Source organism: Podarcis liolepis (assembly GCF_965112155.1).
Source record: "Podarcis liolepis genome assembly, chromosome: 8".
In the NCBI taxonomy this organism is placed as follows: Eukaryota; Metazoa; Chordata; class Lepidosauria; order Squamata; family Lacertidae; genus Podarcis; species Podarcis liolepis.
The window spans coordinates 55,995,289-56,021,719 of NC_139560.1; the positions used below are offsets into that span (position 1 = coordinate 55,995,289).

At 42.4% G+C, this 26,431-nt stretch overlaps 1 protein-coding gene across 1 annotated transcript in view; it reads right to left on the bottom strand.

Annotated features, from left to right (window-relative positions):
- MBP (myelin basic protein) overlaps window positions 1-26,431 on the bottom strand; it is a 344,303-nt gene that overhangs the window by 116,683 nt on the left and 201,189 nt on the right. The gene's annotated exons all lie outside the window — the stretch shown is intronic.

Genomic DNA, 26,431 nt, shown 5'->3' on the forward strand with positions numbered 1-26,431 from the left:
GGCCCTGTCTTTATTCTCACCTCTTCTTCTCTCTTGCTTCTGTATTCAGGCTTTGTACAGGGGTTGCTGACTGCTAAACTGTTAAGGTTTTGTTGTCTTGTCCATCTGGAATTCATCTGGAAGTTGCCACAACTCACTTCAAAATTGCTTTTGCTAAGCTGTAGAAAGGCTTAACCTTTTGGCCAAGGCCATTAATCTGATAGCAAATTAATTTCCGGTATGCGTGAAGCTTTGCACAGCGTTTGAAAGCACTGTCATTCTGATTCTCATAAAACTAGCCAGCGTTGAATTTAAATAGAAGCTAAGCCATTTACCTCTATATATTTTGTTTTTTTAAACAGCCACAATAGCAAAATCGATAGCTGTGCTCTCCTCTGATCGGCAGGAAATAATAAATTAAAAAATGCCTCAGAGAACGAAAGATTTCAGAGTGGTGACAAAGGAAAGTCATATGGACTGTTTTCTAATGGTCTATGCAAAAGCCTAAAATGGGTCCTCATGTCAAATGCAAAATGTGGGAAAGCCCTTAAATGATGTTGCAGCAAAGCAAGTGTTACTCCACATTTCCCCATTGAGTTTCTCCATTACTTTCCTTATCACACACAGATCTTTTGGCGAAGCAAGTTTGTCACAGAAGACCTGTCCATCAGCTATAATTGCACAACCTGAATTTGCAACTATGCAACTAAACCCCACCCAAAGCTAGGGGCAGTCTGAAAGTTCCAATAAGGAAGAAGGTGAGGGTTTGATAGAGAGAGAGAGAGAGAGAGAGAGAGAGAGAGAGAGAGAGAGAGAGAGATGAGCTCTCTTCATCCACACCTTATTCCCCATATCCTTTGTTTCAGGCAGTTACCCCCCCCCCCCAATTTCCTCTCACTTCCAATATTAGAGCTAGATTGGGAGAAAAATGCCTGAGGGGACAAAAGCCCAGAAGGCATGTTGAGAAACGACAGGGGAATTATGCCTCCATCCCCTCTACATCCCCCTTTGACTTAAAAATTAGACACACGTCCATTCATTTACAAAGTATATGACAGTTTTCATTTATAACTTATCAATCTCAAAGCAGTTCACACAATAAATATACAGCCATTAAAATAAAAAACAGCAACGATGAAAACATCTGCAACATGCAGTTTTATTTGTTTCTCATAATTTGTTTTATTCTTTTTCTAACCCACTCTGAGGTTGTTGAGGTTTTTAAAAATAGAATCAAGAAGTACCATACATTTTATTAAATATGTTGTTGTTGTTGTTCCCTGCCCATCTGGCTCTGGGTGGCTTACAGCACATTAAAAATTGTAAAACATTAGACATTAAAAAATTCCCAATATACACTTGCCTTCAGATGTCTTCTAAAAGTCAGATAGTTGTTTATTTCCTTGACATTTGATAGGAGGGTGTTCCATAGGGTGGGGACCACCACCAAGAAGGCCCTCTGCCTTTCCTCCTGTAACTTCACTTCTTGCAGTGAGGGAACCACTAGAAGGCCCTCAGAGGTGGACCTCAATGTCCAGGCTGAATGATGAGGGTGGAGACACTCCTTCAGGTATACTGGGCCAAGGTCATGAACGAGAGTTGTCAATGAAATCCAGTGGTCAAAAATACAAACTCTCCCCACTTGGAAAAGTGGAACCTCCTTTTGAGCTGGACACTGATCCATTTAAGCTGGCTCAAAGTAGGATTTGCTCACTTCCCCAGCCAATAGCTCTCCCTCTGCCAGTCATCTTTTCCCTTTGCAAGTGGAATGTAGGAAGGTGCCTTATACCAAGTCAGACTATTGCTCCACCTAGTTCAATGCTCTCTATTTTGACTCTCTAGGTTTCAGCCAGGAGCTTTCCACAGCTCTGCCTGGAGGCAGCAGCAACTGAATATTGGCCTTCTGCATACAAGTCAGATGCTCTACTACTGAGCTACTGCCATTCCTAAAAATGAGAAATTTTCTGAAAGGAGGCCAGGTCTTCCCAAGCTCTTCCAGCTACCTATTAGCACCCCCTGCTTTGCAAAGGCAAAGCATTTGGGTCCTCACTTTTTTCTCAAGCAAAGAAAGAAGAGGTGGGTACATGAAACAATCTGGGGTTGTGCAAACATTTCTGTCAAATTGTTGAGGAGGAAAAGCACCCGCCCACGATGATTGGTGACAAAATGACTGTTCAACAGAAATGTTTTTGAAAGAGGCAGGAAGTGTGTTTATATTAGTATGGATGGAACAGAAATATGAACAACAATCAGGAGCTGCTCCAATCACATCTAGTTTGGTAATGATTATTTAAAAGGCCAATGTTGCAATAATTCAACAGAGAAGAAAAAGGGAGCTGTTTACCAAACAACTGGGCTGCCTTCAATTTTAATTCAGGAATACTGTGACTGCAGCTACTCCATCCACCTAATAGACTTGCCAAAGGAGAATGAAAAAATACCCCACTGCCAGTATGGGAACTGAGCTCATACTCTGTTATTTGTAGAGTTCCTTGATTAGAAGGCACAGGCTCTGTCTATCAAACCTGACAGCACCAGCTACAGAAGCAGTTTCAACTCATTATCACAGGCAAGAGATGCTGGGGTGGGGTGCGGCAATAACAGCCCTTGGTTGGTTCTCTTGTGCTTCCTGGCCATTCCCCTGCATTGTCACTTGTCTTCTTCTTGCTAATCTGACTTGCTGCCCCAGGTACTGTGGAGATGCCATCCCAGTGCCAAAGTAAGCTTCAACTGCCCTTCTAGTTGGCTTCTCCACATGGAACAGGGAGGGAACATTAGCTTGTCCTTTGCCACAAGCAGCAAAATGTCACAATCTAGCCTTGTCCAGGAGCAAACAAAAAACTTTTGCAATTAGCTCTGTTCCCACTGGGGTCACATGCTTGAAAAATGCATGAGCATTGCAAGCTCATTTCTGCTCCAGTAATGTATAGTTAAAAAGAATATGGCATGATAGCATTGCATCGGCTCCTCTCTCTGCTCTCACAAGAGGCAGGCAATGAAGGAGAGTGGGGAGGCAGAAATGCTAATGCAATTGTGTCACATCACTTTTTCCCCAATATCACACGAATGGGGAGACAACACGCCGAGGAAAACATATCTCTCCGTGGCACCACACATGTCTTTATAAATGGGCTGTTTAGATGCTAATGACTCTGATTTTGTGTCCCTCGGAATCAAAGCTTAAGGACCGAGAAAAGAAAATACTTCTTTACACAACACATAGTCAGACTTTGGAACTCGCTTCTCCAGTGATGGCCCCCAACCTGGATTGTTTTAAAAGTGAATTGGACAAATTAATGGAGGAGAGAGCTACAGGGGCACAGACTTGGGCTCCAGGTTATGGGTGCCCAATGGCACCCATGATGTAATGTGATGCCATGATGCCATGTTGTGTCGGTGACACGACAGCACTTCCGAGGCCTCACGGGACCTTCAATGCAACTTCCAGTTTCTGCTTATGGAAGTCATGTTTGGAGGCCTGGCAGGGCCCCTGACATCACTTCTGAGACCTCACGGGGTTTTGGAGGTGATGTCTGAGGCCTCACAAGACCTCCACCTCCACCATCACTTCCAGTTTGTGCCAGAAGTCACTTTCAGGGGCCTGCCAGGCCTGCGAACGCAACTTCCGTTAGAAGCCAGAAGTTTTGTCAGAGGTCTCACGAGGCTTCAGATGTTGCTTCTGAGACCTCGCAGGGTCTTGGAGGTCAGGTATGAGGCCTCATAAGACCTCGGTTGTGTCAGAGCCCCTGGCACCCAGGGCCCCCTTGAGCTGGCACCTATGGAGGGCCATTGGTGGCTACTAGCCATGGTAGCTATGCTTTCCTCCACAGTTGGAGGTAGCAGCACTTCTGAATGCCAGTTGCTGGAATGCTCTTGTTCTCATGTTCTGCTCCTTGGTTTCTCATGAGCATCTGGTCGACCGTTGTGAGAATAAGATGCTGGATTAGATGGACCATTGGCTTGGTCCAGCAGCTTCTTCGTGTGTTCGTATGTTAGCTACAATGCCTTTCCCAATGGACCAGCCATGCCCATTCTTTCTTCAGCCTTCTCTTTATTACTGAGCTTTGTTCTCCATGATAAATGGTCAGATTTATTTTCATCTACAATTTGTCTACACACTCAAGTTTCTCTATTATTTTCTCCCTTGACTATAATAAATCTATTTATTATGCGACTTAAGGCTATTTCTTCCCCTTTCCTTGCTTAATTGCTTTGTTCAGTACTGCGTCTGAATTTTCCAAAAGTATATAAGCTATAACAGGAACCTGAAGGGTCATTATTCTGGAAGCTTTTTCTTCACTGATCTGAAGGGTCATTATTCTGGAAACCTTTTCTTCACTGGCTGTTTTTGGCTGACCTGACACACAGAATAGTTTCAAAATAATGAGAAGAAAATGCGTTTGCAACATGATGCCAGAGGATGGCTTACCAACTGGGTTAGCAGTCATGAAAACAAGATGTTCTGAACTTTGTCCATGCGATTAATGTAGAAATTAGAGTGTATTAGAGACTCTAATTTGTGAGTCCATAGCAGGCAGCCATACTATTTCTTGATTAATAAATCACAATGGTGCATAATTACAACATGATTTTTTCAAGATCCCACAGCATGTACAAATAATGTAATTTAAGACCAGAGCAAATTGTACAGAATGGAGTACCTATGAGGACAGACTCGGATGTGCTTGTGCTGCTTCAGAATGTTTATCAATTTACCAACTACACTTAACAAACTACCTTTCTGCCAATGCCCTTAAGGTGGTTTAAATTTGAATTAATGGTGTACACAGGGCCAACTCTACTATTAGGCAGAGTAAGGCTGTCTCCCCACAATTCTACCTAAGCACCCTAAGCTAGGCTGCTGTGCACCTCCTGAGCTAGTCCACTATTTCTCAGGGACAGTACAGGATGTTTTTGAACTACTATTCAGCTGTCAGACTGGTTAGAGTTGATATGTGGAATTGGAGGGAGGTGCCATCTTCTCCTTTGCCTCAGGCAGCAAAATGTATTGGGCTGGCACTGGGCATACACCCTCATAGAGTTGATACAAAAGAGAAGAGATGAGGGGTGAAGAGGAAAATACCCAAATCTGGGTCCCTGTTCTTATACAATGTAAAATAGTTATTATAAGGACCATGTGGAATGGCTGCTGAAGGAAGCAGTGCTGGAAAAGCAGTTCAATAGCAGCTGCTCCTTGCTATTTAATCTCCCACTCTGGGTCAGCCAGGTAGAATAGCCCCGAGCAGAGCACATATGGGGAGAGGATGAGTCAAATGACAGTTGAGCTCAGTCAGGCATGTGTATGTGTGTCCTAGAGGGAGAGGAATACATTTCAATATTTTCCTGGCATCAGAAAAACCAGCCAGAGATGGAAAACCTGGCCACCTGTGGTTATCGATCTTCACCATGACTGTAACACTTTTGACCACGATGGCCTCTAATACCCTCCCCAACATTGCCTGCCTCCATGGCAACAGGCACTGGTATGAAATTCCTTAAGGAACCGAGAAGATCCCTCATAATTGGCCCAACCATAATACAGCCATGGCTTGGATCAGAAGCCTGTCAGATAAAAAAATTCCGCTGGTGCAGAATTCAGGGGCCAGGTGGCTCACCGGGGCAAGATGGTTTGAACATATGACACCAATCCTGGTCTAAGTGCACTTGGCTGCCAATTAGTTTCCAGGCCTAATTCAAAGTGCTGGTTTTGACCTATAAAGCCTTAAATGGCTCAGGATCGCAATGCCTCAAGGACCACCTCTCCCCATATGAACCAACCTGGATCCTGCAGCCATCATCTTAGGCACTTCTTGTCTGCTTCATGAGAGGTCTGGAGGGTGGCAACACAGGAATGGGTCTTTCCTGTGGTGGCTTCCCATTTGTGGAATGCTCTCCCAAGAAAGGCTCACCTGGTGCCTTCATCTTTAGGGGTCAGGTGAAAACAGATCTCTTCAACAAGGCATTTGGCTGATTAACACTATGGCCTTTTAAATGTGTGGGAGAGGTGTTCTTGATTCGTTTTTATTCTTGCTTTTGCTTTGTTATGTATTCTTGTCGTGTCATTTTGTATGTTTATGTTGTGAACTATTCTGTGATCCATGGATGAAGGGCAGTATACTACTGCTGCTCCTACTACTGCTACTAATAGTTATCTTCATGCACCCTTGATATGGTAAGTGTAATGTTTAGACATCTGCTAAGCTTTCCATGTGGAGGAAGATGATGGTGAGGATGCACACTCCAGCAATAAATTCCCATGTGCTTTCCAACATGGGTCAGTCACAAGAGAGGAATGTACTCTGTTAGCTCTTGCAAAGTGTAAATGACTGTTGCAGGTGTGTTGGGGGGGCAGGGGTGTACGAAGGGGGGGGGTGCAGGGTGTGTGGTCTGCCCCGAGTGTCGCCCTGATGGGAGGTGACAAAATGGTGGGCGGCATTCGTCACTGCAGGACCTGCAGCGTGCATGACCCATGCATCTCGGTGCCTGCAGGCTCTGTGCTGTCCACCCACTGCCTCCCCCCCCCCAGCTCTAGGGTGGCTGAGGCCCCGCTGCGCACCATGTCCATATGGGTGCCATGCGCCCCAGGGCCCTATGTGTGCCTCATGCCCCGCCCCTATGGGCACCGCGGCCCTATGGGCAGTTTGCCCTTCCCTTGGGCACACCACCCCAGGTGCTTGAGAGACTTCCTCCGCCGCTGGGGGGGGGGCCTTGTCTAGAATAGTTCTGATTTCCGAAAGCAATCCTATTTTCTGCCTGTCTGTGTGATAATTCCTAATGCTGCAATTCTAAATGCAAATTTGTCCTTTTACTGATACGACCCATTTCTTGCAAGAGGATCAGACTGCATTCAGGAAAGTATTCCTATTCAGGAACCTAAAGCATGCTCAGCTAGAGACCATGAGGTCATTCAGATGTCCACTTACTGTGACTTGTGTGACTGGCACTGTTGCAGCCTTGTCCCCTGCATTATGAAGCAAATATTAAGCAAAAAAGGGTATGGTTTCCATTTCATCCATAGAAAAAATTGAGCACCAAAGTCAAAATGCAAGCTTTGTGCGTGATTTGTCCATATTAATAATTTCCAGAAGGCAATTTTCTAAAGGTTGCCGAGCGCAAAATTCAATTATAAGTTTCAAAGAATGCTAATTCATATTCTAGAATACTTATCTAATGGAAAGGTTTTTCTTTTTTCAAAAAAATTAAATGCATTGTTGGCAATTTAAAAATGACATATTCTTCAGTTAACAAAAGATCTTGAAGCAAAAATGGTTGCTTGCTCATCGTTTTTCTTTATTCTGTTACTGCTAATAAATGAACAATAGTTGCTTTGCCCTTTGTTTCTTAAAAATTGCTCAATTTAATTACACAACACTGTATTAGTCACAGAGCAAGGCCAGTTAGTATACATTCTGTTCCTACCCAGCAGCACCAGGATCTTACTTGAGTACACCTTCTCAGCAATACTATGCACAAGTCAATTTCCCTTGAAATATCCTTTAATGATACAGTGGTATCCGCAAGCAAGATTTTAAAAACATGATCTACCTTCACTGTCCGAAGCAGTATGGCTCTGAATGCCAGTTTCTGGAAATCACAAGCGGGGAGAGTGCTGTTGTGCTTGGGTCCTGTTGGGGGGCTTCCCATGGGTGACCACTGTGAGAACTAGATGGACCATTGGTCTGATCCAGCAAAATCTCTTGTGTTCTTATGATCAAAGGGGACATCTCCCATTCTTTTCAATGTGTGCTTCTGAGTAAATTGGAGATGTTAATTCATGCTAGTAACAACGAGTATGGAAGAAACAGCTGATTTTCCCCCCGCATTAACTGTTAGTATTTCTGCACCATGACTGCAGTCATGGGATTTTTGTCTATCACATGACAGTATGTGTTTTGACTCCACAGAATAGGAAGTGACAAAAACAGGATGCTTGTGTTACAGTGGTACCTCGGGTTACATACGCTTCAGGTTACATACACTTCAGGTTACAGACTCTGCTAACCCAGAAATATTACCTCGGGTTAAGACCTTTGCTTCAGGATGAGAACAGAAATCGTGCTCCGGCGGTGTGGCAGCAGCAGGAGGCCCCGTTAGCTAAAGTGGTGCTTCAGGTTAAGAACAGTTTCAGGTTAAGTATGGACCTCAGGAACAAATTAAGTATTTAACCCGAGGTACCACTGTACTGTGTTCCGTGAAGTGGGACTATTGTCCTTTGTTTTAACATGGCATGCCTTGGTATTGTCTTTGTATCTATAGCATTGTATAGTTAATAATAGAGCAACACAAGGCTTTGTGGAGCCCTTGAGACCTCTCTGCAAGTTTATTGACTTCACTCTTTGGTGTGTGTGTGGGTGGGTGGGTGGTTGTGTGTGTGTGTGTGTGTGTGTGTGTGTGTGTGTGTGTGTAGGGAGAAGACCCCCCAGATCACACAGAGCCAAAGCACATCCCTAGTATATATGATTATACCATGTAATATATTTAATATGGAAATACATTTTTGAAAGGAGAGAAAAAGGATAAAAGCATTTATTTATTTCATAAAATTGATGCAACCCTTGATTGTAAAAAACCCCTCAATGTAGTTTTCAAAAAGATAAAACAGGAAAATGAACTAAAATTCACAACCATACTTTAAAACATACAGAAGTTAAAATACTAAAACTGATCAAAATTACTTAAACTTTCTAAGCATCTTGCCAATGCCACTTCCACCCCCTTTTCACCCATTCCTCATTTTCAGAGCTGAACATACTTATCAGATAAATTTCAACTTGTCATTAGATGACAGTGCAATCTGCTGCCAATGTATACCTATGAATGAACACGAGACAAAACATAATGCCCTGAACTACATTTAACTGACATTTCAAGACAGAAGACATAGCATCTATATCTCTGTCTATTTATATCTATGCACATTCCACCACTACGATGCAAACCTGTCCCATACTTATGCAGGCAGCCACATCTCAGACTTACTTAGAAGCTAATAATGCAGCCAGGTCAGGTAGCTACTGCTTGTGTTGTTCCATTCCTTGTCTGGAGGCTTTGAAATTGCTTTGCTAGCAATGACTGGAAGCTAGAATCCAGGGGAATCAGATGCCAAGGGAATCAGCATTCATGGTAGAATTTTACAGTGGGATGGAGTTCCACATTTCTTGGATTTAATAGTTTTGTGATGTGTAAATACAGCTACAGGAGCCCAGTCTGGCAAAATTCAAATTGCTGCTTTTGAATTATAAAGCCTTACATGGTTTCAGACACACATGGAATTCCTTTTCTGATATGAGCCTACCTGAACCTTAAGACGCCTCCCCTCCAGTAGAAGTAAAGCAAGCAGACACAAGAGAGAGGACCTCTACAGCAGTGGCTTCCCATCTATTGAATACTTTCTGCAGATAAATCTGCCAGGCTGCAATGTTATAATGTTTCTGACATGAGGCCAAGATGTGTCTTTTCTCCCAGGTGTGTGATTTTTGGCAGCTGATGGCATTTGCTGTTGTAATATTTCAGTTTGCATTTTTCGCTGTAATTCTCGAACAGTTTGACTTTACCATCCCAATGGTAGGCTTTTCCATTGTCTCTTGAGATAGATGGATGCCAACAAAAAGATTTTCTTTTAGCTGGCTTAGGGGTAACGCTTCACAAAACATCTGATCTAAGACAGGTAATGATAGATTTACAGAAATTCTTTTCCAGTGATTTTTGTACTAAATATCCAGAATGTTCAAAGTCCTTTCATTATAAGGCCTCTGCAGATCTGTGTTAAAGGAAGTAAACATCATCTATCAGATGTATAGCTACCAACTATTATCGTTTGATACTGGCTTCAAACGTTTATTTAAATGATAGAAAATAGCTATGACAAAGGCTTGCCAAATGGTTGTGCTTTAAATTGAGCAGTCCACTTCGCTTTGCAAACGGTGAGCATCGCACGAGGAAATATTTAAGAGTACACGTTTAATTTGTCAAAAGGAAAGGACAAGAAAGAACTTCAGTCCAATATTTCTACTGACATAAAGAAGCCCCTTGAACAGTTCACATTTTAATAGCCAGAAAGATTTTCCAATCGAAAAGACAAAGGGAATTGTCATATTCTTAGCAGTGTCGTGTGTTGTGAAGAAGGGCCACAAAGGCCAGCCATTTCCTGAGGTTCAAACTGTTCCTAACATCATTTCATTTCATGAACCAGAAGAATGCAAGAAAGTAAAATGTTCTTACATTGGCCCTCAGGGTACAAGTGTGTGAGCAGAGATAGGAGGAGGCTCCTGAGAAGAAGCAACAAACTCTTATTCTCCATTATACAAGTTTCCTGTAATTGCCTATTCTGTAATGTCTAGCATAATTCAGTAAATTGCTTGAAATGTCACCTTAGATTCTGTCTCTCGGGACACATCTGCTTAGCATTTTTTTCAGAGACTGGATAATAATTGCCATCACCACCATCAATTTCATTATCGCCTTTATTATGCATAAAATGAATGAGCTCATGCATTATATTCAGTTCACTACAGTCCCAATACTGTGCTTGACCCCTTCCTACCTATGTGGATGACAGAGCCCAATGCAGGAGCAGTGAATGCTGTGGAAGTTTCACAGCCGGATGCCTAAAAATCAATATTATGAGTTGTACTGGTCAAAAGAAAGGTAACTCAGGAACAGTTAGGATTTGGTGGGTCAGTGCCAAGTTTAATGGGCCAGCCTCCATTGATCAGTCCCCAACGAAAATAAAATCAGAATGTGTTTGTATTCATCCCTTCTTACCCTCTTGTTTCCTTTGTCCCCTTCTATTTTTTATTTTATTTTGTCTAAACCATAGCTAAATGTATATGCTTACTTGGCAGGGACCTGCCTTTTTCATCATGTTACACTACAAAACATGCCTACGGTATATACCAGTGTTGCGATATCTGTCTGTCTCTGTATCCAATCTCTATAATGGCTCAGCAAGGATTAGAAGTCAGGTCTCCACCAACCATGTAAAAGCGGCTCTTTCAGCTACTGTCTGCACAACAGGTTAATTGTGACTTCCTGCTATCTTTCAATGACTGTTAACTTGTCTGATTGCTCCTCCTTGATTAATTCCTTTGTACAAACTATTCTGGCTTTCCAACATCTGCTCAACAGCATGTCCAGGAATAAGCCTGATTCTCTCAGCATGTCCTTCCTTTCCCAACAGGACTAAAATAAAAGGTACATGCCTTTCAGCTGTCAGGTGTAGACATTACAGTGTGCATTATAATGGAGAGATGCCTCCACTCACATTTAACTCTGTGGGGATAGCTTCTTTTCTTTTTTGCAAATTCAGGTCTCTCTTTTTTCCCTGTAAAGTTGAGACTGGCTCAAATGATCTTACAATGTTTCTTTGAAACATCGATGGTGAACAGTTCATCCCCTCACACCTTATTAAACTGCTTTCCAGCTGCCTCTCTTCAGACAGTGAAACAAGAGATCCTTTGGCCTATAACTCAAAGCATAATGGGATCAGGTAAGATTCCATGCAGAAAACTCTGCAGGAGGACTCATTTATGGGCTGGTAGGCATTGCAACATGCTTGAATTTCTGCAAAAGGATTTTCTTAAGCTATAAGCCTTACAAGCATTGTATTATTATTTGCAATTGAAATTACAACATTAAAAACGATTAAAAATTACAAGGAATTCAATCACAAAAGGGGTACACCTCAGATGTCAAAGGCTAAATAGAAAGCAATGAAGGAGTCATCAGATGGCGAACAGGTTGGCAGCAAGGAATTACTGAACAGAAGTCTGATGAAGATAAAAACTCACAGTGACATTCAAATATTGAGACATTAACTGCTGATAGTTGTGGACTGATTGATTTGCCATTTGATCCTTGAACCTGTGGTTCAGTGTCTGAGAACTGAATGAGGCTGAACAGACCCTGGTAGACATTTGGATCTATAAGAAAGGTTTGTACTAATTTAGAACCATGATGCGCATTTCAGCCCTCTCATGTAATCACACAGAAGAATAAACTGAACAGTACCTCAGGGCCAAGCTTATTACCTTTCGGAGTTGAGTGTGTTATGATCTTTACAAGAAACTCATGGAAGGATGTGCTTTAGGGAAACAAGAAGGTTTTAAGAAGTTGTAAGATGAGATTGTTCTATTGTCATATGGCTGATCTTCAGGAAGTGGAAAAATCCAGCTGCAGAAATTCCTCACAAGTCAGATTAATAAAGCTGGAGCCTCAGTGGTGAAAATTAGTGTGGGGAGGAAATTGTATACCTGTATATGTGCTTGGTATACTGAAATCATTCTCAGTTGTATTACATTGATTTCTCTCATTTCAGATATTGTTATTTAGAGCAATAATCTTTAACCATTTCAGGCCAGTTCCCCCTTTAACCCCAACCTGTGAACCACTTTTCATTTTTTACCACAAATCTATACCTTTAGTTCTGCCTACATTCTTCAGCTGAATTATCTTGAACTGTACTTTCTATGTTTCATAGCCATTTGACTCACTTTCCTCTACACCACAGGCAGAGGTGGAGCTAGCTGCTCTGGCACCCAAAGCTACACACATCCTGTGCACCTGGGGGCGGGGTGAGCATCCTGGGGGTGGTGGCTGCCCATGGCGAACATCGGGGGGGGGGGTGCCACCTGCGACGAACCTCTGGGGGCACAGCCTGCGGCAATGTCACCCCCTTCAGGGATGACACCCAGGGCAGACCGCACACACCGCACCCCCTTCCTCTGCCAGTGATCACAGGTGGCCAGCCTTTGACCCTCAGCTCAATTCTATGTGGCCCTTGGTCTAATTTCATATCAGTGTCAAAGAGGTTAAATTGCTGTTTTGGGAGAGAAGGAGGTAGCAAAGAGAGAGAGGGTGTGTTGTACCCCCTTTTGACTCTGTCCCTACTCACTTATGACTCTGCCCAATGCTTGGATAGAATCATAGAATCATAGAGTTGGAAGAGACCACAGGGGCCATCGAGTCCAGCCCCCTGCCAAGCAGGAAACACCATCAGAGCACTCCTGACATATGGTTGTCAAGCCTCTGCTTAAAGACCTCCAAAGAAGGAGACTCCACCACACTCCTTGGCAGCAAATTCCACTGTCGAACAGCTCTTACTGTCAGGAAGTTCTTCCTAATGTTTAGGTGGAATCTTCTTTCTTGTAGTTTGGACCCATTGCTCCGTGTCTGCTTCTCTGGAGCAGCAGAAAACAACCTTTCTCCCTCCTCTATATGACATCCTTTAATATATTTGAACATGGCTATCATATCACCCCTTAACCTCCTCTTCTCCAGGCTAAACATGCCCAGCTTCCTTTAGCCGTTCCTCATAAGGCATCGTTTCCAGACCTTTGACCATTTTGGTTGCCCTCCTTTGGACACGTTCCAGTTTGTCAGTGTCCTTCTTGAACTGTGGTGCCCAGAACTGGACACAGTACTCCAAGTGAGGTCTGACCAGAGCAGAATACAGTGGCACTATTACTTCCCTTGATCTAGATGCTATACTCCTATTGATGCAGCCCAGAATTGCATTGGCTTTTTTAGCTGCCGCGTCACACTGTTGGCTCATGTCAAGTTTGTGGTCAACCAAGACTCCTAGATCCTTTTCACATGTACTGCTCTCAAGCCAGGTGTCACCCATCTTGTATTTGTGCCTCTCATTTTTTTTGCCCAAGTGCAATACTTTACATTTCTCCCTGTTAAAATTCATCTTGTTTGTTTTTGCCCAGTTCTCTAATCTGTCAAGGTCGTTTTGAAGTGTGATCCTGTCCTCTGGGGTGTTAGCCACCCCTCCCAATTTGGTGTTATCTGCAAATTTGATCAGGATATGGCCCCTAACAGAAAAAAATGTTCCCTATGCCTGCTCTATATCCATGTCTCTATATAAACCTACCAATAGAAGATTATCCTTCTGGCACCTGAAGACATGGGCTCTAGAGAGCTTCCATCATGATATATCTGTTAGTCTTCATTATTTGTTTGATTTTTATTTATTAACTTTCTACCCTCAAGGAGCCCAGAGCAGCAAATTGCGCAAAGCAGCACAATTTCAAAAAGTAAAACAAACAGAACATTAAGAACATCTACAAACACTCAGTCATGTATCCTCACAGCTAATAATTTGAATCTTGCCAGGAACTGGCTCTTTCAGCCATCAAATGCCTGGGTGAACAGGAATGTTTTTCGCCCCCTCCTGAATTTTAATAATGAGAAATACAGATGCGTTTTCCTCAAGCTACAGGGCTTCTCATTTTGGTTGCACCAGACTATTCTCTGCAGTTTCTAACCTTAGAAAATCAAGCAAACAATCTAGCATAGGTGATTGTCAAACATATATGTACAATGTGTCAAAGAAGTATATAGTATGTAGTAGAGGAAAGGTTTGTAGTAATCAACCATCTATAAATGCATTTTGCATAAGATGATCCTAAATTGATCTCCTAATTTCTGTTTCATTACTTCAAAGCAGTCATGGGAAGCTGGCTAATCTGCTCAGGGAAGTGCCACTGCCAGAAGACGTTGCTTAAACCTTCTACAACTGCTGTTGTCCAAAGTTAAGACCCCTCCAGTGCTTATTATCCTGTTTGGGTGGGAGAGAAGATTAATCTACTTGTATGGCTTCATTACTTTCCATTTCTGGAGACAATCTTACATATTTTTCTTAGCCAGCCTTAGGCTCCATAAAAAGGTAAATGCATTTGTCTTCAGAATGTGTGTGTGTGTGTGTGTGTGTGTGTGTGTGTGTGTGTGTCTGTGTGTGTCTGTGTGTATTCATGTACACATGCAAAATAAACTCTTGGCAAAATCCACTTGAATATAATGTCTTGAAAAAAAATAAGATTTTGTTTCCATTAATGCTAATGACTAGGTGGGATAATTAATTTGCTTTCCATTTGAAAGATTAAACAATCAGCACAGATGACAAAGGCTTTTAAATAATAGTTTAGTCACCCATCTTCTAAAATGTAATCAAAATGTCAATTTATTTTCAGACAAAAAGGCAAAATGTTTGCAGAGAAACGTCTCAGTTTGTCAAAACCCATTAAACAGAAAGTTTCTCAGAAGCAGTTAGCACTGCAGAGCCATTCAAAGGTTGCCTCCGTGCTGTCAGTATTTTGCAGGAGAGATACAGGTGCAAACTGGAAACTGACGTTTGCGTAATTAAAGTGGATTAAAGTGCTCTGTCACAACAAACCTGCTTCAACTCAGACTTTTTGTGGTTAGAAAAGTGATGAGAAAATGCACTGAAAAGTGTGGGATGAATAAATGAATGAATGAATGAATGATTAATGGGAAGCTATAGAAACAACATACCAGGCAATCAGGATAAATGTGCTTTGTCATATAACCCCACTGTAAACAAATCAGAGCAAATGTGCAATAAAGACTGGACATAATCTCACCTCCATATAATCTTTGTGAAAGCAAAGCAGAATGAATGCTCACAAAACAGGTCCTCTGGAGGTCTCCCAAATCTCAAATACCGTATTTTTCACCCCATAGGACGCACCGCCCTATAGGACGCACCTAGGTTTTTTTAGGGGGGGAAATAAAGAAAAAAAAATCCCCCCCAGGCATGGGGCTGGCACGGGGGAAGCCCGAGCTTCCCCCGACCCCAGCCCCCAGAACTGCCTGCTATCCGCATGCCTAGGGAGCCGTGCCGGTCTCCCCAGGATTGCGGACAGCTGTGCAAAGCCCGGGCAAGCTCGGGCAGCTCTGCGCAACCCTCCGGAGCCTGGCGCCAAGCCGCGCTGGGCTCCGGAGGGTTGCGCAGAGCTGCGCGGAGCCCCAGAGGGCAGGCAGCTCTGCGTGACCCTCCGGAGGCCAGCACGGCTTGGCGCCGGGCTCCGGAGGGTTGCACAGAGCTTCCTGAAGCCTGGAGAGTGAGAGCCTCTCGCTCTCCAGGCTTCAGCAAAAGCCTGTATTCGCCCCATAGGACGCACCCACATTTCCCCTTCATTTTTGGAGGGGAAAAAGTGCGTCCTATAGGGTGAAAAATATGGTAATCAAGAGAGAACCTTCTGTAATGTATTTATTATAACATACTGATATAAGATAGGTGTTTGTTCATTTTATATCTATCTATCTATCTATCTATCTATCTCTCTCTCTCTCTCTCTCTCTCTCTCTCTCCATCTAGTTATCTTCTACCTACCTACCTATCATCATCTATCTATTTAAAGTTCACTTAGGAACACAAACTCCGAAATGTCTGGGGATGGAGACTTGCATGTACAAATGACTGAAACACACAAGATCCCACAGTTTACTCAACCAGTCAGGGCTGCGTGTATCAGAAAGTTCCAGAAATGTGATCAGGCAAAGTGGAGGTCAGGTCTCAGAAAATCAGAAACTGAGAAAAGGTTAGCACCATGGAGAGCTCCAAGTAGCACTGGAGCTAGAAGCCAGAGAAGCAGAACTTAAAAGCAAACTCCAACGAAGCCTTAAGTTTTGACCTGCCACCTACGTGAGGTTTCCACCACTACAGAAGTGTGGGTGTGATGTGGTGGCGGCTTCCGAGCTGAAGTTCAATGATGATAGTGCTACTTCCTCAGACTGAAGAGGGTCTGGTTTCGGGGTCCTTTCTGGTGAAGGGGATTCAGAGGATGCAGGAGCATCAAGGATTGTTTCTGAAGCAAAGCTCCCTTCCTAGTCTAAAAAGTTGTCTCTGGGATCTCTTTTGCTGAGGATGGAGCATTGGGACCACAGTTCACTACAGCTCCTTAGCCCTGTTGTAATTAAGGTCTGCTGGGAGAAGACAGGTGGCCTCTTGGCCCACTGAACAGCATGTTGTAGGCCTTTCTGGCCTATTGAATACCAACACAAATACACATTAGAAGTAGTGAATAGTAACAGAGGAGAGTGGAGGTTTTCAGACACCTGTGCTTTGCTAATTAGGAACAATACCATGTGTCTTTTCCAGTGATTCAGTACAAGCCATTCATTGAGCCTTTGCAGCATAAGCAAATCCAAAGTATTAGGTTTTGCAGTAAAACTTTACACACACACAAATATTCAATTTATATCTTAGAGCTTTATGCTGCACATTGGCTCATGCCGGATTTTTTATTTTTTTTTAAGGTCATTATTTGTCACAGATAGCAATGGCAATTCATCTCATCCCCCCAAATGGATTTAAAGCAAATCACACTGCAGGGGAGGAGAACATTGTGCACAAAAGATAGTGATAATTGCAGTGATGGATCTTTTCAAGCTTCCCCCTGTGCTTGAGAAAGACACAGCTAGACAACAAGCCAGTGACTTTATCAAATGCAAAATCTAAAGGAAAGGCAGGGCAGGGCAGGGCAGGGCAGGGAGAAAGCCTTTTTTACTGACAAATACAGTATGTTATTGAAACACCAGCTGCTTCTCCGTAAGTGCTGTCCCACCCCCACCCCACCCTTTAATTGAGCATCACACTCATCCTATCTGGTACGCTTTAATCATTACTGGCATTTGAAAACCTAAAACGATGTCAATTTTAATCAATGATAAATCCCCCAAAATTCACAGAGTGAACCATCAGTGTTATTCCCCCAAATGGTTTTAGTTCTCATAGCTTTGAAGAAATTGCTACTATTCCAAAGACAAAGAATACACCCACATACAACACTAGCGTTTCCCTATAATTTACTGCATTCTATCATTTTGTTTCTTGGATTTTCATGAGCAACATTTCATTCTGAACTTCGGGGGGGGGGGAGAGATAATTCTTGATGGTATCTCAGAATAGATAGTTAAAGAAAAGAAGTGAAATGTACTTTCAGAATGGTCATAGGTCTTAATTCCTTTAGTTTCTGTAGTCTGTAGGCTGTACAAATCGTATAACTGCATTCAAGTCAAGCTGACCGTTTCTTCAGCAAATAGTCACTGTGATCTTATCCTGTGTATTGGCAGAGCCTAGCACAGAGGTAAATGGAACTATGAATATAACTCATAGCAAAAGTATTTGTTGCAACTTCCCACTTCCCCTGAGCTGTGAAAAATCCCAGCACAATCTGAACTTGGTTTCATTTGCAGGAGAATGCACTTATGGCATGTCTGTAATATTTGCTCCGTTCACAAACATACAAGCAGAGTCAAACAGCATGGGCACTCCTACCAGGCCATCTGCTTCTTCACATGAGAACTCCAGTAAGAGATGCTTGAGATGGGGCATTGACACTGCAATGCCCTCCTGGCTTTTATAATGTTGCTATTTGCTGGAATCAGCAAGGGGGTAAAGCTGAACCAATTCTTAGTTTTGTTTCTGTTTCTGTTTCCCAAACTGGCGACCTGTCACTTCTTCATACAAGCACCCCTTGGGTACCTGGGGGCGGTGAGAGGGAGATTATCATCTTCCATCTCTGGTTGATAACACTCAAGAAAGTTCTGCAGGCATCAAGATATCAGCTTCCTAACAATTCGCTCCCCCTGAAGAAACTTCAGCCAACCACCCTTGACCATTTTCAAGCAATCTCCCTTAGAAAGGAATCAGGAATGGTCACTCAATCACTCCCTATAAGAGATCTCTTTTCTCTTGTGCTCCTAGCTGTGTCACCTCACAGTAAAATGGATGGGGTGATCATATTGGTTCTTCCCAACCAATAATCCCTGGAGGTTTGTTCACATGTTACACTGAACACAGGTACAAGAGGACTCTACACATGCACAAGTGTTTGTATAAAAGAGTGCACACTTGTTGATTTGTACAATTCTACTCTTGTGTACACAGATGCACATACTATATATTCAGCAAATATTGAATGTGAATAAATACAACTGTGCAGCTGATCTGCTTATCTACATAGCTACACAGATTGTACACTCATTGAATATAACGTGTGAGCATCCCTTGGGAGATTGGTAATCGGCAGTTTTCCTGCCTTACTCATCAGTTGCAATCAGTCCTGCACTTTTAGGACAGGCCTAGGAAATAACCAGAAGTTGCTTGCCTAATTGAGAGTCACTAATGAATGAACTATACCTACTGAGGCCTCTAAGCATTGCCACCTACACAGAGGTGATCATTATTATGGTTCGACAGGGAGCAGAGATTTTCCTGCCTATCCATTATCTTGAAGATTCCCTTAAACAAGAAAATTGTACACTAGGTGAATAAAAGCCAGTAGCACAGAAAGATCAGAGATCACATTAGTCTTTTGCATAATTGCTTTTCTCCGGATTGATTTGTGGAGGCCTTGCAAATTTTGCATGTCACAGTTTGTAGCCTAGAATGGATTTAATTTTGCTGTAATGATTCATTGTATTTCCCTAGCCCTGGGGATTTGCTGTTAGAAAATAGAGACAGAACAAAAAATGCTTGCTAACGGAGTGTTCTTCACAGGACTTCAGTAGAAGATGGATGGCAAAGGCTAGTGAGCGAGTGGAAAAGGAAGGAGGAGGTAATGGGTGGGATCTACCACACTGCCCATCGCACCTACCATGGGTAGTGCTCTGGCAATTTCACCAGGTATGAGTCCAAGGCTTCCTCCCAAATCTGGATTGGTGGCTCACCCCCTGATGATGCAAAGTTGGAAGAAAACCTTTGTTTTGGTTTGCACCCTTTGCACTCCAGCCAAACTAGGCTCCCATTTACCATCTGTGTGCCAGGTACTCCAAACTCCTGGTCAGTGCCAAGGTGGAGTTTACTGGGTATTTGTTTTTGTATTGTACAGAATTAGCCATGCTCCTCCCTGGCTTGGGGCTGGAAAGGGGAAATGGGACCGTCCTTGAAATCTTGCTGCATTTCGCATACTGTAAGATTAAGGATCAATAATACCATATTCCTTAGGAATGTGGTTATGACAGCCACAAGGTTTTTTTTTTTAATAAAATTTTTTATTGGTTTTACAAAAATTTTTTATAGACAATACAAACAAATAAAAAGACAAACAAACATGTATAATTTCATGTCCTTTTTTTCATAAACCTCACTTCTTCGACTCCCCCAAACCTCCCCTTTCTACATCCCAATTTCCAAATTTTTTTCAGCAAATCCTGACACTTAATTTTATCAAATTTGTCCCTTATTTATTCTTTTCTTTTACAGCTGTAAACCCCTTTTTTCTAAAACCTCAACATTTTAGCATTCATTAATTTTATAATATTTCTTAAGATAAATTTTGAATTTCTTCCAGTCTTCATCCGCCGTCTCTTTCCCCTGGTCACGGATTCTGCCGGTTATTTCAGCCAGTCCCATATAGTCTATCACCTTCATCTGCCATTCTTCCAGAGTGGGTAGATCTTGAGTCTTCCAATGCTTTGCGATGAGTATTCTTGCTGCTGTAGTAGCATACATAAAGAACGTTCTGTCTTTCTTTGGCACCAATTGGCCGACAATGCCCAATGACAGCCACATTGTTTTGGTCAGCTAGCCAAAATGTGTTAGCCCCTAGTAATGTGACAGCTCAATAATGAGAACAGGGCAGGGGAGAAAAAGAATAGGGCAGACCTGCTTTGGGCCATTAGCAAATTGGGGTGCATCAGCATGAAGAAACCAAGTGCTTCTCTTTCAGCATACAAGCAGGGGGTTTTTTTATCACATTTTCCCACTTGCCACATATATGTTGTTGTTTAGTCGTTTAGTCATATCTGACTCTTCGTGACCCCATGAACCAGAGCACTCCAGGCACTCCTGTCTTCCACTGCCTCCCACAGTTTGGCCAAACTCATGTTCGTAGCTTCAAGAACAATGTCCACCCATCTCGTCCTCTGTCATCCCCTTCTTGTGCCCTCAATCTTTCCCAACATCAGGGTCTTTTCCAGGGAGTCTTCTCTTCTCATGAGGTGGCCAAAGTATTGGAGCCTCAGCTTCAGGATTTGTCCTTCCAGTGAGCACTCAGGGCTGATTTCCTTAAGAATGGATAGGTTTGATCTTCTTGCAGTCCATGGGACTCTCAAGAGTCTCCTCCAGCACCAGAATTCAAAAGCATCAATTCTTCGGTGATCAGCCTTCTTTATGGTCCAGCTCTTACTTCCACACATCACTACTGGAAAAACTATAGCTTTAACTATATGGACCTTTGTCGGCAAGGTGATGTCTCTGCTTTTTAAGATGCTGTCTAGGTTTGTCATTGCTTTTCTCCCAAGAAGCAGGCATCTTTTAATTTCATGACTGCTGTCACCATCTGCAGTGATCATGGAACCCAAGAAAATAAAATCTCTCACTGCCTCCCATTTCTTCCCCTTCTATTTGCCAGGAGGTGATGGGACCAGTGGCCATGATCTTAGTTTTTTTGATGTTGAGCTTCAGACCATATATTGCACTCTCCTCTTTCACCCTCATTAAGAGGTTCTTTAATTCCTCATCACTTTCTGCCATCAAAGTTGTGTCATCTGCATATCTGCAGTTGTTGATATTTCTTCTGGCAATCTTACATTACAAGCCTCCGTCCATAGTTCTTCAGGCACTCTGTCCACCAAATCTAAATCCTTAAAACTGTTCCTCACTTCCACTGTGTATTCATAAGGGATTTGATTTAGATTGTATCTTACTGGCCCAGTGGTTTTCCCTACTTTCTTCAGTTTAACCTTGAATTTTGCCACATGTATAACAGCTATTTATTATTTCTGTCCTGCTCTTCTTTTGATGCACTCAGAATACGAACTATTGGCCTAGATAAACTAAGAGCAAATGACAAAGGTTAGGAGAGTCTATCAATAATGTGGAGTATCATGTAGTTGATTTAGACATGAAATTAGACATAAAATTAATAGGAAGCTGGGAAGAGAGGGATCGTTCATTTTGTGGAGTTCTGGCTGCACAAAAGCTTACACCAGCTTTATGCCAACTTTTTCTTTTGCAGAATACTGTTGCAATCGAAATTCTTAGACCTATTCTCCCATTCCCAGCTACAGTTCCCAGAGATTCCTGGGGCAGGAAGCATCAAACAACAAAAATAAAACAACATTGTTTACTAAAAGTGCTCATTCTGCAAGAGAATGCAGGGAGGGGCAGATAGAGGATAGATGGAAAAGGTTAGGTAACTGCAAGCGTCACCGGAAGTGTATAGTTTTAAAAAGCAGTTGTGGGAATTTTGTGTTTCCCCCATCCTGTATATACTTTTACATGTTTAAACAGTCAGAAAATGCAGAGCTTTGGGATTTACACTCCTTTGAGGAAAACAATGCATTCATAAACTAAAATCTTGTGCACCTTTTCCATTTCAAATTAGAAGGGTAGGAGGTAGATTGTAATGCAAGGCACTGGTTTTTTTCTGTCTCTTCTTATGTATCTACTCAAAAGTAAGCTCGACTGAGTTAAAAGGGAATTCACTCTTTGTAGAGTACGTAGCATATATTATTTCAACTGATCAAAGTCTATATTGTTTTCAAATAAGCTGGCAAAAATGTAACTTGTGTCCATTTCCCATCAGCTCATGAAAGAATCATCAGAAGGAATAGATTAGAGGTGCAGATCAGCCTCAACCCAAACCTTTCTTCACAATCCAGATAAGTTACTATTGATCATCATCACTGTCGAGCAGTTGAGGACTCTGGTAAATGCTTCCTTTTTCCTCTGCAGGCTGCTTAGGGCAACTTTTCAATTCTGCTGGCAACCATGACAACATGAGGGAGAAAGGAGAAATAAGCTCGTTTAAAGGGAAGGCAACAGGAAATACAGTATCTTTCGTGACCTGTTTTCATTGTTTACCTTTAAATTTCGAGTCTCTTAATGGTGATACTAGAGAAAGCACACAAAGATAACCTGAAGACTTTCATTGCTTTAAGGCAACTGTGCACAACAATGATAAGAAATGAATTCAGTTCAGACTATGTTCCATGCCCTATTTGTGTGGTGAAGAACGAAGAGTGCTTCTCCAGTCCTCATCTGACAAGCCAGTCCTGTTTTCAAGGCCACTTCTATTGATAGAAGTAACATTTCAATATCTTTCTTTCACATGTATGGGCTTTTCCTGACCCATAAAATGGAGCCCTGGTTTATGCGTTTGTATCCTCTGGTTGTTATATTTGTTTTTATACTCCTGTTTTACTGCTTTTAGGTTGTGCTTTTGTTTAAACATTTTAATGATTTTTTTAAAAAATTGACCGTACACTAAATAATTTTTTTCAAAAAACATATTAAGTGCTATATAAACTCTGAACTAAATAATATAACTACAATGCAGATTAACAATGGCAGTACAATTAGTTCCAAGAATTTACCTGGATGTTCAGTTCCACTGTTCAAGCCTGTTCATGTTATTAACCTAATTCAAACATTATGTCCACATGCAGATGCTTTGCATAACAGGGGGACTTTGAGGGCCAGGGAAAGAAGACAGTATTGCATAGCGGTTAGAGTTTTGGTTCAAATCCCTGTCCAGCCAAACCTATCTCACAGAGATGATGTGAGGATAAAATGGGGAGGCAGGAAGAAGGTATGCCCCTTGAGCTGCTTGGAGAAAAGGTAAGATTAATGCAGCAAATAAAATAATACATGATATGTATACTTGCAATATATATAATTACAAGCTGCATTCATAGTTTCAGTAGCCTTGTCATTGAAATTGCTTAATGTGCATGCCTGCCAAGATCCTGCTGTAGATGTGCTATGTGTGTTTTGGGCATGATCCAGTGCTATGTTTCTAGAAAAAGAGGTGCCAGAGTTCACCGGAACCCACCTGAGAGGTGCTGGAACTGAGTTCCTGTGGGTTCCCCCTGATAAAAGCCCTGCATATGTACCCTTTACTCATATGTTAGCAGCCCTGATTTAAAGCACCCCAAATCAATAGTACTTCCTCCTCAATTAAGCTATTCCAAATTTGTTTCCCACCAAGATCCTGCACAGGAATAAATTTCCTTTCAGTTAATTGCCTCTATTGATCAATCATCATGATCTCCTCCTGAATTAAATTTTATCTAAATAGAGTGCTCCTTCCTCAAAAGATACTCACGGCAGCTAACAATCCTTAAAATTCTCCATGCAAGTGTTAAAAATGCCATAATAGAAAAGAATATATCATAGATTTAATGGTCTGAGAATACCGGTATATAGAAAATACAAAATGACTATACCAAAATTCAAAATCCAATTTTCATGTGAGAGGGATTCTTAACACAAGGAAAGACAGGTAATGGTAGTCTTTCTTTTTCTGCTGTGGCCCATTAGCTGAATCTTCAAATGCCCCAGAGAAATGAGGAAATGAGGGCATATTATGTCATTCTTTTGTTTCCTTTTCTGGGTGACTTGGGGCAGCCCTGAACAGATGCCGGTTTGACAACAGCCACATTCACCGCCCATGGAGGTGCTAAAACTATAGTAAGCTGTCTCCCTAGCTGGCTTAGGGGGTCACCCCTAGTTCTGGCACAGGTCAAATTAATGTGTTCTCACTTGTTCTCTTAGATTCAGGTGGATGGCTAGGCCAGCTCAGATGAGCCCTTGTGCAAATGCACGGACATGCAATTGTGGAAGCCTGGCTGGAAAGCTTAAAGCCCACTGCTGGAGAAAAGGAAATACAATGTGGGCCCCGCACTGTAGCCAAGTAGAGTCATAGATCTAAAAAAAGTGTAGACTCACACATGCTGGCCAGCTTCCTCTTTGACTTGAAATGTTTGTTTTGGGCTTCTCAGAAGTACGTAAAGAAAGAAGCAGGTGGGGGGAGCACTGGCTCTCAATGGCACACACCTGAGGGATGCCAGAACCTCTCAGCCTAACTTGCCTCACAGAGTTAAAATGGGAAGATGAGTGTGTATGTTGCCTTGAGCTCCTTGAAGTGAAGAAGTACAAATGGAATAAATATTTGTTGTATGATGGATTATACTTGGAGGGAAGCAAAAGCTCTTAAAAGTACACAAACTCAGTGGAGTGACTGTGGCCAGTTACAATATCACATCCCAACCAGCCCCATAAGGCTGTTGTGAACATAAAAGGCGGGGGGGGGGATCATCTTACACTCACAAGAAGAAACGCAGGATATAAGTAAAGGTAAAGGGACCATTAGGTCCAGTTGCGGACGACTCTGCGGTTGGGACGCTCATCTCGCTTTATTGGCCGAGGGAGCCAGCGTATAGCTTCCGGGTCATGTGGCCAGCATGACTCAGCCACTTCTGGCGAACCACAGCAGTGCACGGAAATGCTGTTTACCTTCCCACTGGAGTGGTACCTATTTATCTACTTGCACTTTGACATGCTTTCGAACTGCTAGGTTGGCAGGAGCAGGGACCAAGCAACGGGAGCTCACCTCATCGCAGGGATTCGAATCGCCGACCTTCTGAATGGCAAGCCCTAGGCTCAGTGGTTTAGACCACAGCACCACCCGTGTCCCTATTAGGATATAAGTAGGGTAAGCTAATAATAAGCAAAACATTTTATCTTGCTTGCGGTGTTGGTAAGAAGGTGGATATTCTGTGATTTGGTGATGCGGCCCTGATGTGAAATGCACCAAGAACATGCTAGTAATAGCCAAAGCATTGGAATATTGCAAGACAAATATAACAACAATCCATTGATGCAAGAATGGCAACAATTAAAGGGTGTTTGGTTCATAGCCAATGTGCAGTGATTCACCAAAAACAGTATGGATTCAAAATGTTTGGAGCAGTGTTTTAAATCCCTGGAACTGCCCAATTCAACCTGAATTCCTTTTTTCAAACAAATAAACAAAAATGAATCTATTCTTAGCCTTGGTTTCCCAGAGCAAGAAGGCAATGTACACAGGAAAGCACCATTTGGCTGTAATCTCTGGGCGGGATAAAATAAAGCATATTTTAGGCACCAATAAGCAATTTAGGAAAGCCAGAATGTTAGACAATTTCAGTGTATGAATGGAAAATGGAAAATAATGGGAGGTGTTACTGAGAACAGGAATATAATGCCATATCAAGAGAAATATCAAAGGCAATTTCACCTACCACTCCTTCAGAATCTGCACAAAAAAAAAACACAGTCTTCAAAAAGCGACACAAAAAACGTTCACTTCATTTTCAAAAATGACTCCTGTTTAAAATACTCTCTGAAACACAGTTTACTATTGACATTGGGTTGCAAGCAGAGATCTGTGAGCAGACTTCAGTTCTTGCAGCCTGTTTTGTAGGATGTTTTGAACCAATGTCTCTTGATGTCCCTTCTTGCTCTTTCTTACTTGTCCCCTGTTGAACTGGTAGGCCTCAAAATACCCATTTGCAGGGCTGGATTTGGGTTTGATGAGGCCCTAAGATATTGAAGGTAAAGGGGCCCTTTATATGTCCAGATGTCCTTTGTCAACAACAAACTGTCATTGTTTTTTGTGTTGAATTTATGGACCTAAAGGTAAAGGTAAAGGGACTCCTGACCGTTAGGTCCCGTTGTGACCGACTCTGGGGTTGCGGTGCTCATCTTGCTTTATTGGCCGAGCGAGCCAGCGTACAGCTTCCGGGTCATGTGGCCAGCATGACTAAGCCGCTTCTGGCGAACCAGAGCAGCGCACAGAAATGCTGTTTTCCTTCCCGCTGGAGTGGTACCTATTTATCTACTTGCACTTTGATGTGCTTTCGAACTGCAAGGTTG